Below are 17,469 nucleotides of genomic sequence, written 5' to 3'. Positions count from 1 at the left end.
CGTAATCACCTTGTGTCCTTGGTGTTCTTCATCCTCCTTTGATCCAGGTAGGTTGAGACCAACTGATGCATCTTAGATGGCTGCTTGCTAGCGTTTAAGACCCCAGATGCCACTCTTCAAAGTGGGATGCAGAATGTTTTCTTAATAGATTTTATTATGCCAATTGACTTAGATGTCCCCTGAAACCATGGTCCCCAGACCCCTGCCCCTGCTACGCTGGCCTTCGAAGCATTCAGTTTATTCAGGAAACTTCTTTGCTTTTGGTTTAGTCCAATTGTGCTGACCTCCCCTATATTGTGTGCTGTCTTTCCCTTCACCTAAAGTAGTTCTTATCTACTATCTAATTAGTGAATACCCCTCTCCCACCCTCCCTCCCTCCCCACTCTCATAACCACAAAAGAATGTTTTCTTCTCAGTTTAAACTATTTCTCAAGTTCTTATAATAGTGGTCTTATACAATATTTGTCCTTTTGCAGCTGACTAATTTCACTCAGCATAATGCCTTCCAGGTCCTCCATGTTATGAAATGTTTCACAGACTCCTCACTGTTCTTTATCGATGCGTAGTATTCCATTGTATGAATATACCGTAATTTATTTATCCATTCATCCGTTGATGGGCACCTTGGTTGCTTCCATGTTTTTGCTATTGTAAACAGTGCTGCAATAAACATGGATGTGCATATATCTGTTCTTGTAAAGGCTCTTATTTCTCTAGGATATATTCCAAGGAGTGGGATTGCTGGATAGTATGGTAGTTCTATTTCTAACTTTTTAAGGAAGCGCCAAATCGATTTCTAGAGTGGTTGTACCATTTGACATTCCCACCAGCAATGTAGAAGTGTTCCAATCTCTCCACAGCCTCTCCAACATTTATTATTTTGTGTTTTTTGGATTAATGCCAGCCTTGTTGGAGTGAGATGAAATCTCATTGTAGTTTTGATCTGCATTTCTCTAATGGCTAATGATCGCGAACATTTCCTCATATATCTGTTAGCTACCTGAATGTCTTCTTTAGTGAAGTGTCTATTCATATCTTTTGCCCATTTTTTAATTGGGTTATTTGTCTTTTTGCAGTTGAGTTTTTGCAGTATCATGTAGATTTTAGAGATCAGGCGCTGATCAGAAATGTCATAGCTAAAACCTTTTTCCCAGTCTGTAGGTAGTCTTTTTACCCTTTTGGTGAAGTCTTTGGATGAGCATAGGTGTTTGATTTTTAGGAGCTCCCAGTTATCTAGTTTTTCTTCTACGTTCTTTATCATGTTTTATATACTGTTTATGCTGTGTATTAGGGCCCCTAACGTTGTCCCTATTTTTTCTTCCATGATCTTTATCGTTTTAGATTTTATATTTAGGTCTTTGATCCATCTTGAGTTAGTTTTTGTGCATGGAGTGAGGTATGGGTCTTGTTTCATTTTTTTGCAGATGGATATCCAGTTATGCCAGCACCATTTGTTAAAAAGACTGTCTTTTCCCCATTTAACTGTTTTGGGGCCTTTGTCAAATATCAACTGCTCATATGTGGATGGATTTATGTCTGAATTCTCCATTCTGTTCCATTGGTCCATGTACCTGTTGTTGTACCAGTACCAGGCTGTTTTGACTACTGTGGCAGTATAATAGGTTCTAAAATCAGGTAAAGTAAGGCCTCACACTTTGTTCTTCTTTTTCAGTAATGCCTCATTTATCTGGGGCCTCTTTCCTTTCCATACGAAATTGGTGATTTGTTTCTCCATCTCATTAAAGAATGTCGTTGGGATTTGGATCGGAATTGCATTAAATGTATAGATCGCTTTTGGTAGAATAGACATTTTTATAATGTTAAGTCTTCCTATCCATGAGCAAGGTATGTTCTTCCCCTTATGTAAGTCTCTTTTGGTTTCTTGCAGAAGTGTACTGTAGTTTTCTTTGTATAATTCTTTTACATCTCTAGTAAGATTTATTCCTAAGTATTTTATCTTCTTGGGGGCTACCCAAGCCGTGGTATTTTCAATGGCCTCATATGCTTGGGAAAGCTGGACAATGAATGAGGAGGACTGAAGAAGAATTGATGCCTTTGGATTACAGTGTTGGTGAAGAATACTGAATACAGCACGAACAGCCAGAAGAAGGAACAAATCTGTTTGGGAAGAAGTACAGCCAGAATGTTCCTTAGAAAGGAAGATGACGAGACTTCTTCTTACATACTTTGGATATGTTAGCAGGATGGACCAGTCCCTGGAGAAAGACATCATACTTGATAAAACAGAGGGTCAGTGAAAAAGAGGAAGACCCTCAATGAGATGGATTGACACAGCGGCTGCAACAATGGGCTTAAACATAGCAATGATTGTGAGGATGGCGCAGGACTTGGCAATGTTTCATTGTGTTGTGCCCAGGATCACTATGAGTCAGAACCATCTCGACAGCACCTAACAGCAACAAATACTCATTAATGGAGTCTGAGCCCAGTTTGGAGCAGCCAGTCTCTTCTCGATCCCTTGGAACATGCTATGATGTGTCAATTCCAAACCTTTGTTTGGGCTGGTCCCTTGACTCAGAACCTCATTTCATATTCCCTTCTCTTTGCTAAGGAGTCTCTGGGCGGTACAAAGGGCTAATGCGTTTATCTGCTACCTGAAAAGTTGGAGGTTCGAGTCCACCCAGAGGCACCTTGGAAGAAAAAGAAAAACCAAACCCATTGCCATCAAGTTGATTCTGACTCATGGTGACCCCATGTGTTATGGGGAACTAACTGCTACATAGGATTTCTTGGCTATAATCTTTACAGAAGCAGATCACCATGTCTTTCCTCTACGGTGCTGCTGGGTGGGTTTGAACCTCCATCTATCTGTTAGGTTAACAGTTGAGTGTAAACCTTTTCCTCCACCCAGTGGCTTTGGAAGAAAGGCCTGGCAATCTACTTCCAAAAAAATCAGTCATTAAAAGCCATATGGAACACAGTTCTGCTTTGACAAACAGGGTTGCTATGAGTTGGTGGCAACTGGTTACTGGTTTTCTCCTTTCTAAATTCCCTCTATTCTTCAGGGTCCAACCTTGTTATACTTATCTAAACTTCCTCGTTCACATGGCTTTTCCCTAGATCTCTGCCCAGTTTATGTTCAGTACATTCCCTTCCATGCAAACAACACCCCAGCCCCTCCAAACTATTCAGTTTGTTCATTTATTCATTCAACAAACTTTCCCTGAGTGTCTAATAATAGTCACTCAGCAAAGATTCATTGAGGCTCTACTATGTTCTAGACACTGCTCTGGGACCCAAGGATACCAGTCTAGTGGGGAGAATAGATAGTATAATAATAAACAAATAATTAACTTGTTCCAAGTATGCAAAGGAGAGGTGGAGATTGCCAACATAGAATGTGGGGATCTGACCTAGTCTTGGGGGTCAGGAATGGCCTGTGTTGGGAGGTGAGGTTTAAACTGAGTTTCCAAGAATAGATTTGAGTTAGCAGGTGAAGGAGGAGATAGAGCAATGCAGACACTCGCCTTCAGACCAGGGGCAGTGGAAGCTATTGCGGGATTTAAGAATGAGATGGTTAGATCTGAGTTTTAGATGTGATATATAAAATATATTTCATATATCAATATGAGTTTTGTAGAGGGTCAGTGAAAATGAGGGAAACCCTCTATGAGATGGATTGACACAGAGTGGCTACAAGAAACTAACAATTGTGAAGATGGTGGAGGACCGGGCAATGTTTCTGTTATACATAATGTCGCCATGAGTCAGAACTGACTCGAAGGCAACTAACAAGATATTGAGGAATAATTTATGTACAATTAAATTCACTTATTTTAAGTGTACAATTCAATCAGTTTTGACAAGTTTATACAGTTGTGTAAATACTACCACAATCAGAAAATAAAACAATTCCATTAGCTCCCAAATGGACCTGCAGACCCCTTCGCAGTCAATCCCCTACCCCTAACCCACCCGTCCCCGGCAGCCACAAATCTGCTTTCCGTTTCCATAGATTGGCCATTTCTCGAATTTCTTATAAATTGAATCACGCACCAAGTAGACTTTTGTGGTTTTCACTTAACACAGTGCTTTTAAGATTCCTCCATGTCATATGCCTCAGCAGCTGGCTCATTTTTACTGCCGAGCACTGTTCCATTAAGGAGCCCTGGTGGCACAGTGGTTAAAGAACTTGGCTGATAACTGAAAGGTTGGCAGTTCGAACCCACCCAGTGGCTGTTTGGGAGAAAGATGCGGCAGTCCTCTCCTGTAAAGATTACAGCCTTGGAAACCTTATGGGACAGTTCTACTCTGTCATATAGGATCGCTATGAGTTGGAATCAGAGCTTCTCATTAGTTTATTCCAGTTCGACCCCCGGCTGAGAATTTGCATTTCCACCCCAGGTATACTGAAACAGATTCTACATTTTAACAAGATCTCCAGGTGATTCTTACAGATCCCTAGGTGACTCCTACGTTTCTTATGGTGATCTTGTTAAAATGTAGATTCTGATTCAGTGTATCTGGGGTAAACCAAACCCAGTGCTGTTGAGTCGATTCCGACTCATAGCGACCCTGTAGGACAGAGTAGGACTGCCTGATAGAGTTTCCAGGGAGCGCCTGGTGGATTCGAACTGCTGACCTCTTGGTTAGCAGCTGTAGCACTTAACCACTATGCCACCAGGGTTTCCATATCTGTGGTAGAAAGGCAAATTCTCAGCAGGGAGTCAAACTGGAATGAACTGGTTCAAAGCCTTGGTTGGAACTGACTGGACGCACAACAGCCCACCCTAAAGCATGTTGCCCTACAGCCTTTCTAATACAAGGAAAGTCCAGGAGGCTTATTGCCCATGGAAGGGAAGACATAGTGTTCCTTAGAACAAAGGGGCCAAGCCGGCTTTCTTAAGTTTGCAGTGAGATAATAATTTCGAAGGCCAGCCTTGTGGAGAAAGAATTTTTTTTTTTTTAATTTCCGAAGTTCCCCATGAATTCACAAGCCAGGCCTGCCCAACTTGGACCAGAGAGCTTTATCATTAGCTGTATGTAGAGGGAATCCCATAGGATGCAGGACAGAGAGTCCAGCCTAGAGACTGTCACCTGGGAGTCCTTCCTGGTAGGAGGGGTGGAGCAAGGGGGACCAGCCCAGGATAGAAGCCTGACTAGGTTTGTTGGGGAGGAGTGAAGACAGACACTCACATGGGCACCTCAGGGAAGTGAAGGGGGACTTTGAGACCCTCTAGACTGGTGCCCAGCTTCCTGATGACTGGCTCATGTGGACACCAGGGGAGATGTCTAGACTGGCAAGTCTCTGAGAGTCTGCTGATTCCCGAGACCCGTGGGTGATATGCAGGTGGCCCAGAAGTCCCCACGTGCCTACCAGAGGAGCTCAAGGTGCTGAGATGACCAGGACAAGGAGGCCACAAGGACAATACTAGCAGATTCAGTGAGGACAGAGGCCAACACTCAGAGAGAAGCCGGTCAGGACACCTGTGGCCACACATTGACCAGAGGCTCCTTCCCCTACCACCCTGAGGACACATACACCCCTTGAATACACACACAGTCTCAGGAAGGAATAGTAGGGTGGGAGGTGGAAAGAACCTTTAAAAGATAGAGCATCTCCCCAAAAGAGACTTAGGTAACCCAAAAGAGACTGTTGTTGTTAGCTGCTGTCAAGTTGGCTCCGATTCATGGTGACCTTATATATAACAGAATGAAAAGTTGTCGGGTCCTGCACCATTTTCTTGATCATTGCTATGTTTGTGTCCATTGTTGTGGCTATCATGTCAATCCATCTCCTTGTGGTTTTCCCTCATTTCCGCTGACCTTCTGCTTTACCAAACACGATGTCCTTTGCTAGCAGTGGGCCTTTCCTGATGACGTGTCTATAGTGAGTCAATTAATGTCTCTCCATTCTTACGTCTAAGAATTTTGTTTGTATTTCTTCTACGACTGATTTGTTTGTTCTTTTGGCAGTCCACGGTATATTCACTATTCTCTGTCAGCACCTCAGTTCAAACGCATTAATCATATTGGTAAAATCAAGTTTGCTTTCCTGGCCGATGAGGGCAAGGAGACTTATGAGGAAGATGGAGTCAATTACAGATAATAACTTTTTGATTTCTGTGTATGTTTGGTACATCTCTATTACAGTGGGTACGATATTTGCCTGCTATGGAAGCCACACTGGCTCAAGTTTGGGGGCTGGTCTGGCAGGGGCTGCCCTGGGGGCCAGAAGACCATCACAGTTACCCTTTAGGAGACCTGAACCAGGGTGGGAGCAGTGGCGAGGCTTCGAGGTAGACAGGGGAGAGAACAGCGGCTGTACATCAGACTCTCCTGGGGAGCTTGTAGATATCCCGGTGCTCAGGCCAAGCCCTAGACAGACTCAATCAGAACCTCTGGAGTGGGACACCGGCATCAGTAATTTTTTAAAGACCCCACCCCCCCAGATGACGTCAATGTGCAGTCAAGGCTGAGAAAATTATAAGCTTGAGAGCAGGGACTTCTAAGCTTAACATTTATATAAATCATCTGGGAATCTGGTTAAAATGCAGATTTTAGTCCATAGGTCTGGGAGAGGTTTGCAGTTCTAACTAGCCCCAGGTGATGCTGATGCAGCTCGTTCACAGATCATACTTTAAGTAGCAAGTACCAAGAGATAATATTGAGGAGGTAGACTCAACAGGTCTTGGCAATAACTGGCTGAGGAATGGGGAAGAATTCAGGAAGATTTCCAGGTTTCTGGCATGAGCAACTGAGAAGATCTGGGGGGCTTTAACTGAGCCTGGGAGCCAGATGCTAAGCTGGGGTAGCATTGGGGGTGGGGTGAAGGACGACTCACTCTGGGTCCTGTTGAGCAGAATTGTCTACCGACCCGGACCTCAGAAGACAGTTCGAATTTGAGATATAGATTCAACAGTTAGCACCACGTTACTCACACTGGCTTTCATTTACTGTGCACTAGGTGTTGGAGCCCTGATGATGCAGTGATTAAGAGCTCGGCTGTTAACCAAAAGATTGGCAGTTCAAATCTACCAGCTGCTCCTTGGAAACCCTATTGGGCAGTTCTACTCTGAATCGGAACTGACTCAACGGAACCTAAAAACAACAGCTATGTTTTGGATCCCTTGTGGTGCAGTGGTTAAGAGATACAGCTAACCAAAAGGTCGGCAGTTCAAATTCACCAGCTGCTTCTTGGAAACCCTATGGAGCAGTTCTACTCTCTCCTCTAGAGTTGCCATAAGCCAGAATTGACTCAATGGCAATGGGTTTAACTATATGTTAAGGAACCCTGGCAGCGCAGTGGTTAAGCGCTTAGCTGGTAACTGAAAGTTTCACAGTTCAACCCCCCCCCAGCGACTCTGCAGAGGAAAGATGTGGGAGTCTGCTTCTGTAAAGATTACAGCCTTGGAAACTCTATTGGGCAGTTCTATTCTGTCCCACAGGGTCACTATAAGCTGGAATCGACTCAATGGCAATGGGTTAAAAATATGTGTTGGAGTCCCCTTGTTAACACTCTCAGCTGCTAATAGAAAGGCTGGCAGTTTGAGTCCACCCAGAGGCACCTGGGGAGAAAGTCCTGACAATCTACTTCTGAAATATCAGCCATTGGAAACCCTATGGAGCACAGTTCTACTCTGACACACACAGGATTCCATGAGTCGGAAGCAAGTCGACAGCAAATTTATTTATTTTTATGTGTTCCACCACCCATCTGTCAGTTTGTTGTACTGTCATGATTTGCGTGTTGCTTTAATGCTGGAGCTATGTCACCAGTATTTCAAATACCAGCAGGGTTACACATGGTGGACAGGTTTTAGCAGAGCTTCTAGACTAAGACAGACTAGGAAGAAAGGCCTGGAGATCTTCTAAAAATTAGCCAATGAAAACCCTATGGATTACAACAAAATATTGTCCACTATAGTGCTGGAAGATAAACTTCCTAGGTTGGAAGGCATTCAAAACACACAGTGGCCTCAGCGATGGACTCAAGCATACCAAGGATTGTGAAGATGGTGCAGGACTGAACAACATTTGGTTCTGTAGTACGTGGGGTCGCTGTGAGTCAGAGCCAACTCAAAAGCAATTAACAACAATAAAAACTATGTGCTGGGCTTTAGTGTAAGCATTTTGCATATATTAACTCCCTTAAAAGCCACAACAACCCTATGAAGTAAGTAGTATTATTAATCTCTATAGATGGGAAAACTGAGGCATAGAAAGACTAAGAAACTGCCCATGGTTGTAACCAGCTGAGCTCAGAACTCTGGTGGCACAGTGGTTAAGCACTTGGCTGCTAACCAAAAGGTCAGCAGTTTGAATCTACCAGATGCTCCATGGAAACCCTATGGGGCCGTTCTACTCCGTTCTACAGGGTCGCTATGAGTCAGAATTGACTCAATGGCAATGCATTTAGAGCTTGGATTTGAACCAAGGTGTTGGTCCCAGAGCACACACACTAACCAATATGCTGTGCCCTAACGCATGGGCCACGTGCTTGCCCAAGGAGTCAGCATAGAGAGAGAAGATGCTCTAGATGTTCCGAAGAACCCTAAGTCTGAAGTCTTACTTTGTACTGAACACTTATAAGACCTTGAAGACACAATGCAGCTTCAGGTCTTTTGGTCACAAGTGACAGAAACCCAGCACCAACTCCCTTAACTGAACAACGAAATTTATGGGCTTGAGTAACTGAAATGTCAAATCCTAATTTCAGGAATGGTTGGATTCAGGTCCTCAAATGATATAAAAAAAGAAAACTTGCTCCATCTCTTGGCTCTTCTTTCCTATGTTAGAATTATTCTCAGACAGGCTCTCCTCAGGTATGACAATGATAACCCCAGTAGCCCTGGGCTCCTCCTCTACCAGTTCAGCAATCCCCCCACAGAAGGAGTAGATCTCTTGCCTAATTGTTCCTGTACAAGTCCTGGGTCTGATGCTTGCTGGCTCTGATTGGTCATGTGCCAACCCTTAACCAATCACTGTGGCCAGGAGGATGTGGCACTCTCATTGGCCAGGCAAAGGTCAAGTGCCCACCCAGGGTCCAGGGTGGGGTTAACCACAACTCAGCTAAAGGGCCTGAAAATGAGGGAAAGGGAATGGATTCTGGGCAGGCCAAACCATGGATGCCCACTAGAAATGGTAACAGAAGCCAGAATGTCTCCTCATGGAGCCAGGGCAATTAAACAGGTCTGCTCTGGTCCCATTTGTGCCCATTCCAAAGACAGGTGACCCAGGAGAATGCAGAAATTATTGAACGATATCATTACTATCACAGGCAAGTAAAATTTTGCAGAAGATCATTCAAAAACGGTTGCAGCAGTACATTGGCAGTGAACTGCCAGAAATTCAAGCCAGATTTCAGAAGAGGACATGGAATGAGGGATATCATTGCTAATGTCAGATGGATCCTGGCTGAAAGCAGAGAATACCAGAAGGATGTTAACCTATGTTTCATCAACTATGCAAAGGCATTTGACTGTGTGGATCATAACAAGTTATGGATAACATTGCAAAGAATGGGAGTTCCAGAACGCTTAATTGTGCTCATGAGGAACCTGTACGTAGACCAAGAGGCAGTCGTTCGGACAGAACAAGGGGATATTGCGTGGCTTAAAATAAGGAAAGGTGTGCATCAGGGTTGTATCCTTTAACCATACTTATTCAATCTATATGCTGAGCAAATACTTCTAGAAGCTGGACCATATGAAGAAGAACAGGGCATTAGGATTGGAGGAAGATTCATTAACAACCTGCAATATGCACATGACACAAATTTGCTTGCTGCAAGTGAAGAGGACTTGAAGCACTTACTGATGAAGATCAAAGACCACAGCCTTCAGATGGATTACACCTCAACATAAAGAAAACAAAAATCCTCACAGCTGGACCAGTAAGCAACATCATGATAAACAGAGAAAAGATTGAAGTTATTAGGGATTTCATTTTACTTGGATCCACAATCAATGCCCATGGAAACAGCAGTCAAAAAATCAAATGATTGGACAAGTCTGCTGCAAAAGACCTCCTAAACTATCCAAAAGCAAAAATGTCACTTTGAGGACTAAGGTGTGCCTGACCCAAGCCATTTTCAATTACCTCGTATGCATGTGAAATCTGGACAATGAATAAGGAAGACCAAAGAAGAATCGGTGACTTTGAATTATGGTGTTGGCAAAGGATATTGAATATACCATGAACTGTCAGAAGAATGAACACATCTGTCTTAGAAGAAGTACAGCCAGAATGCTCCTTAGAAGCGAGGATGGCAAAACTTCTCACATATGTTGGACATGTTACCAGGAGGAACCAGTCCCTGGAGAAGGACATCATGCTTGGTAAAGCAGAGGGTCAGTTAAAAACAGGAAGACCATCAAGGACATGGATTGACACAGTGGCTGCAACAATGGGCTCTAACATAGCAAAGATTGTGAGGACGGTGCAGGACTGGGCAGTGTTCCCTTCTGTTGTGCATAGGGCCGCTATGAGTTGGAAGCAATTCGATGGCACCTAACAACAACTCCCTGCTTCACTCTCCTTGTCCTTTGTGCTGCTTACTAATAAAGCAATTGCTCATGAGCCCTTTGTCTCGGGTTCTGCTTTTTGAGGACCCTGGGCTAGGACAGAATGATATGCCTCCTCCCTCCTCAGTGCTCTCATCTCATAGTTGCTGTTATTGTTGTTGTTAGCTGAACTTTGAGTCAGTTCTGACTCATGGCAACCCCATGTGTGCAGAGTAGCACTTCTCCACAGGGTTTTCAAAGCTGTGACCTTTCAGAAGCCGATTGCCAGGCCTTACTTCCAAGGTACCTCTAGGTGGGTTTGAACCACCAACCTTTTGGCTAATAGTCAAGTGCTTAACCATTTGCACCACCCGTGGCTTTCAATACTCCCATAACTCTCGGTTTTTACTTCTCTAGTTCAAATTCAGTTCTGAGTAGCATTATAGTCAGTACTTTATGTCTGCTTCCTCCAACTGGCCAGGCTTTAAGAAGCTACTGCTCACACGAACGGGGCACTTTCCAATACTTCCTAAAGTGAGGGACCTAGGTGGTACAAGAGATGACCTGGGGTGACGCATGCATGGGTTATTTAATGTCAGTACAGGAAGAAAGCTATTCATTTCTCCCGGTATTAGTTTCCCATGGCTGCAAATTACCACAATTGGTAGGTTTGGTGGCTTAAAACACCAGTTTATTCTTTCACAGTTCTGGAGGCTGGAAGTCCGAAATCAAAGTGTCAGCAGGACCATGCTCTCTCTGAACGTCTAGGGCTCTTAGGAAGAATTTTCCTTGCCTCCTCCTAGCTTCTGGTGGCTCCCAGCAACCTTGGCGTTCCTTGGCTTGTAGCTGCGTCTGTCATCATACAGCCTTCCTCTTTGTGTGTGTCTTCTCTCGTAAGGACACCAGCCGTTGTATCTAGGACCCGCCCTAAACCAGAATGCCCTCATTTTAATCTGATTACACCTGCAAAGCTCTATTTCCAAACAAGGTCATATTTAGAGTTTAGATATGATTTTGAGGGGGCACTATTCAACCCACTACTCCCCCTCCAGTTTTATTGAGGTATAATTGAGGTCCAGTGACCTGCACATATTTAAAGTGTACAATGTGATTAGTTTTGACATACACATACAATCATGAAGATATCATGAGTCAGGTAACAAATATTTCCATCACCCCCAAAAACCACTGATCTACCTTCTGTCACTATAATTAGTTTGCATTTCCTAGAGTTTTATATAAATAGAATAACACAGTATGTATTCTTTTTTGTCTGGCTTCTTTCACGCAAAGTAATTATTTCAAGATTTGTTTGTGTTGCACGTATCAATAATTTTTTTTTAATTGCTGAGTAGTAGCCCATTGTATGAATATGCCACAATACATTTATCCATTCATCTTTTGAGGGACACTTGGGTTGTTCCCAGTTTTTAGCTATTACAAATAAAGCTGCTATGAATATTTGTACATAAGTTTTGTGTGTACATATAGTTCCTTTTCTCATGAGTAAGAACCTAGAAATGGAACAGCTGGGTCATTTGGTAGACGTAAGGAACTGCCAAACTATTTTCCAAAGTGTTATACTATTTTACATTCCCACTAACAGAGTATGAGAGCTCCATCTCTGCCAATACTTGGTACGGCCAGTCTTTCGAATTTTAGCTATTCTAATAGGCATGAATTGGAAACCCTGGTGGCATAGTGGTTAAGTGCTACAGCTGCTAACCAAAAGGTTGGCAGTTTGAATCCACCAGGCCCTCCTTGGAAGCTCTATGGGGTAGTTCTACTCTGTCCTTATAGGATCACTATGAGTTGGAATCAACTCAACGGCAACAGATTTGGTTTTTTGGTTTCAATATGTGTGAATGGTATCTCATTGTGGTTTTAATTTGCCATTTTCTGATGATTAATTATTTGGATGATTTTTCATGTGCTTATTTTCCATCCATATATCTTTTCTGGTGAAGTAGCTGCTCAAATCTTTTGCCCATTTTTTTTTTTTTAAATTGAGTTGTTTGCTTTCTTATTGAGTTTTAAGAGTTCTTTATGTGTATGATTTGCAAATATTGTCCCTCAGTCTGTGGCTTGTCTTTTTATTCTCTTGGTAGAGTCTTTTGAAGGCCATAAGTTCTTAATTTTGATGGATTTACCCAATTTTTTGTCTATAGGTAGTGCTTTGTGTGTTGAGCCCGAGAAGTCTTGCCTAACCCAAGGTCACAAATATTTCCTCACATGTTTTCTTTAAAACTTTTCTATTTTTTATGTTTAATGAGTATTTATTGTTGTTAGGTGCCATCTTGTCAGTTCTAAATCATAGTGACATAGTACAACAGAGCAAAACACTGCCCGGTCCTGCATCATCCTCAAAATTGTTGCTGTGTTTGAGCCCATTGTTGCAGCCACCATGTTGTCAGTCCATCTCATTGAGGGTCTTCCCCTTTTTTTCTGAACCTCTGCTTTATCAAGCATGATGTCCTTCTCCAGGGACTGATCCCTCCTGATAACATGTCCAAGGTACATGAGAAGTCTTGCCATCCTCCCTTCTAAGGAACATTCTGGCTGTACTTGTTCCAAGACAGCTTTGTTTGTTTTTCTGGCAGTCCAGGGTATATTTAGGTTTTTTATAGATGTCCTTTATTAGACTGAGGACCTTAATATTTTCGTGATTCTAGATATGTCGAATAGTTTTGGACTGTGCCCTGGACATCGAGAATGCCACTTTGTGTAGATTCTGGATCATTATCTTCTGGAGGGTGCCGAGGTTTTGGTTTGAGCAGGCAAACAACCCAGTTAGGTTTAGAATGTATGTTCTGCTTGGCTTCTGTGAGCGGTGGTTGACCCTCAGTTTGGGCCACATGGGTTTAGGCCTGTCCAGTGTACATGTAGTTCAAGGGCTTGGCTGAGGTTTGCCCGGTAGTTCAGATCTCTGTTCTGTTTTCTAAGACCTTCCCCCATTTTAGCTGTATAACAACTCTTTGAGATTCCCGAGGCAAAAATCAACCTCCATATATAGGAGATGAGGCATTTAGGACCCAAAGCCACACAGGCGCTCTGAGGCTAAGGCTGCAAATAGGGTGTCCCTCATCACCACCTCTGAAGGCTGAGGGAGGCCTAGCTCAGCGGGCCTGGAGGTGGAGGCTGCCTCAGCATCTTTGCTGCACACAGTGGGAGACACGAAGCCAAGGGCTGACCTCTCCAGCCACACCCTGGCTCAGCTGAGGTCTCCTAATTCCTGGCCTGCCTCAGACTCCACTCCCATGGGGTGGCCACCCCCACCCCCCACCCAGATTACAAGAACTCTGACTCAGATTGCCTGTCCTCATCCTTCCATTCCATGGCCCAGAGCATATGGTGGGGGTGGAGGAAGGGAAGGAGAAGTCCAAGGAAGGAGAGACCCCATCTTTCCTGGCTTTTCTAGGGCTCACCATGAAATAAATGGAGTCCCAGTTGCTGATATCAGGGAATAATAGTAATAACAATGCATAGTTATTGAGTGTTTGGTGTGTGCCAGGCACCACGCAAAGCACATTACATATATGCCCTCCTCGACTCCTCATAGCAGCGCCGTGAGGCAAGGGTTGAAATGACGCCCATTTCACAGACGAGGAAACTGATGCTTTGAAAGGTAAAGTCCATTTCCCAAGCTCATACAACTAGTAAGTGGTGGGTGCTCTGTCTGAGAGGGGGACCTCAGAGTTGGTCCCATTTCTCTGTAATCTGGGCTGTTCCAGCAACTGAACCAGCCCCCAATTGCCCAGTGGTGCTCCCTTGAGGCCTCCTACCCTCCTTCTGCCACCTGCAGGTGCAAGAGCCCTTCCACAGGATGCCCAGTGGAATGAGCTGCCCCAGCCTCTGACCCAGAAGAGAAGAAGAGGGGCAGATTCCCAGGGGCCCTCAGGCTGAGCAGGACCCTGCCTCCCACCGGAAATTAATGCAAAGGAGAGAGAGCCCTCTCTGGAGGCAGAGAGATGGGGCTGACTGTTCTCTGGTCTTCATTAAGTAACAAAGGGGAAAACCCACCGTACATGATGTGCGAGCTTCCTCACCAGCACCACCCCGGACTCCTGGAACATCTTTATCCACTTACCCGGGATTCAGGAAATTCTCTTCCAAGCCAGTTTTATTGGAGATTTTGGACTCAGAGCTCGCAGCCTCCCAATCAATAACAGATGAACAATGCTCCCATTACATTTTTTCGGGAGGACGTTTGGCCCGGGCTTGCCCCCTCTGAAGGGCCTGGCCTTGGACATCTCCATTTGATCAGAGATTGCTGGGAAATGAGGTTTAGGATAATTCTAGAAGCCAGAGCATTGGCAAGTGGGGATAGTGAGGAGGGGTGTCCTTCTTCAGCCACACCTGGGGAAGCCCTATGTCTTGCAGGGGTTGGGGCCTGGACCACAAGACTCCCCTGACACCCCCACCTTCTCCCTGGCTTGTCTTCCACATGTGCTCAGCATGGGTATCAGACCCCACAGCCCATAAAAAATCAATCAAATCCAGTCCGTGGCTGAGCCAGGGGCCGAGGCTCCAAAGCGCTGACAGAGGAAGAGTGGGCAGCTGGGGGTGACGGCACGCCCGGCTGTGCAGAAGTGATCTCCTTGATTTCCACAAAAAGCTTCTCTTTACCTCATCCTCTCTCTCCAGCTCACAGATACATGGTGCTGGAGAAGATGGTCCAAGAATGGGAAGTAGAACCACCTCTTTCCCCCACCTCTTCCAGCCCCATAGCTGTAAGGCCAGTATGAGGGGGAGCTTGGAGGGGAGCAGGGAAGGCTTCAGGGAATGCAACATTTTTGTTACTGTGAGAACATCTATACTACAAGAGAGTCCTTGGGTGGTGCAAATGGTTAAGCGCTGGACTACTAACCAAAAGGTTGGCAGTTCAAATCCACCCAGAAGTGCCTTAGAAGAAAGACCTGGGGATCTGTTTCTAAAAGGTGACACCCATGAAAACTCTATGGAGTGCAGTGCAGACCATGGGGTCTCCATGAGTAGAAACCCACTCAACGGCAACTGGTTTACAAGAAATTAACTACTTAGAATGGGAAATAGAGTCCAAAGTTCCACTTCCCTTATTTCATCAATACTAAATGAACACCTACATTGTATCGGGCAGGTGAGTGGGAAGCATTAGCGATTAAAGGAGATATAACCTTGCCCACTGGTTTGTTCAGCACTCTGTAAACATCACAGCTCTCTCAATGAGAGAGAAAAGAAAAGCTACGTATATTTTGGGAGTCTTCACAAATTATGACTCGTCTGTCAGTGTGTCATACTGTGGTGGCTTTCGTGTTGTTATGTTGTGGAAGCTATGCCACCAGTATTTCAAATACCAGCAGGGTCACCCATGGTGGACAGGTTGCAGTGGAGCTTCCAGACTGAGACAGACTGGGAAGACAGGCATGGTGGTTGACTTCCAAAAACTAGCTGATGAAAACCTTATGGATCACAACAGAATATTGTCTGATATAGTGCTGCAAGATGAGCCCTCTAGGTTGGAAGGCGCTTCACAATGGCTGTAACAATGGACTTGAGCATCCCAACGATGTGCAGATGGCACAGGACCATGCAACATCTCATCTTGTGGTACATGGGGTCGCCATGAATCAGAGCTGACTTGATGGCAACTAACGACTGTGACAATGAATGATGGTTCTTCTCTCAAGCCATTTTGGAGAGCCCATCACTCGCATGGCCAGGTCGTCTGTGTTGTCCCCACATCTCTGCCTAAGAAACAGTCAGATACTGCGGCCCTGCTATGGCCATGCCCATCCACTGACAGACACTTGTTGAGCACCAACTAGGTTCAGGACCCTGAGCAGACATTCTCTGGAGGCAAGAGACAGGCCATGGATGGAAAGAAATATCCAACAGCAGAAAACACATGGCAAACACTCTGCAGAAAGGAAGCCCCTGTGAGGTGGAGCGGAGCCATCTCAGGTACACAAAGGCATGAGTTCTGGTTCTTGACTGGCTTTGCAAATGGATCACTACATGACTTTGGGCCAATCTATGGTTCCCTTTGGACCTCAGTTTCCTCATCTGTAAAATGAGGTGATGGAGAGGTGTCTCTCTACATGCAGTCTATGAATCATCCTGGGGTAAGAGTGGGAAGATGTGGTGAAAATGCAGATTCCTGGGCTGTAGAGCCTGGGAATCTGCATATGAAACACACTTCCCTCAGGGATTTTGATATCCCTAAGTCTGAGCAAGACTCCTGGAGGAGGCAGTGTCTAATGGCTTGGTAAGCTTGCCAACTTGGGCTCTGTTCTGGAGGAAGGCAGTTGGTGGGGACTCAGGTAGTCAGAGAAGGCTTCATGAAGAAGGTGGAGAGGAGTTGGGCCTGAAATCATAATAACAATAACGGTAACTGTGTTGTCACTTACCAAGTGGCTTTAAAGTACGAGGCCCTGTGCTAAGTGCTTTATGTGCATTGCCTCATCTAAACATCGTGACAGTCCTATGAGATGAGACCTCTTCTCTCCATTTCACAGATGGGGGAACTTGGGCTCATCCAAAGGTTAAGTGACTTGCCTAAGCTGTCTGGATGCCCTCTGAGACAGACCGGAAAGTCCTCCCTAACAAGATAGTGCAGGCTGGGTCCTCCTGAAACCTGGGGTGATAGAGGAGGCCTTTTGGGCACAGAAGGCATTAGCTTTTGCAGCCCGGAGAGCAAGAAAGAATTGTTTCCCAGAATATCTATTTCACTCAATCATTCATTTGTCTTCTGACTTCTTCATTAATTAATTCATGTGCTTGCTCAATTATTCATTAATTCATTCGTTTAATCACTCTAATTGCGGCTGATTTTATTTTTGGACTCTATTAGTCAGGAATCTTTTTACAAGTGACAGAAACAGAACTCAAGTTGGCTCAAGCAGAAAAAAGGAATTTATTGACACTTATTTCTGAAATGTCCGAAGGACAGGTATATACAGCTTTAGTCATGGCTGGATCCAGGTGCTTAGACGTCGCTGTAGGAAAAGCTCCCTAAACCCTCTGG

General features: G+C 44.6%; 1 long non-coding RNA gene across 1 annotated transcript in view; it reads left to right on the top strand.

The window, feature by feature from the left end:
• Window positions 1-6,986, top strand: part of LOC126072689 (uncharacterized) — a 98,352-nt gene extending 91,366 nt beyond the window's left edge. The window contains exon 5 of the long non-coding RNA XR_007516556.1: window positions 6,929-6,986. This is a non-coding gene — a long non-coding RNA (uncharacterized LOC126072689). The remainder of the gene's footprint in view (window positions 1-6,928) is intronic.
• Window positions 6,987-17,469: the final 10,483 nt, after the last annotated feature.

The sequence above is a fragment of the Elephas maximus genome, chromosome 3 (genome assembly GCF_024166365.1).
Source record: "Elephas maximus indicus isolate mEleMax1 chromosome 3, mEleMax1 primary haplotype, whole genome shotgun sequence".
NCBI lineage: Eukaryota > Metazoa > Chordata > Mammalia > Proboscidea > Elephantidae > Elephas > Elephas maximus.
This window is presented reverse-complemented; position numbering and strand designations above follow the sequence as displayed.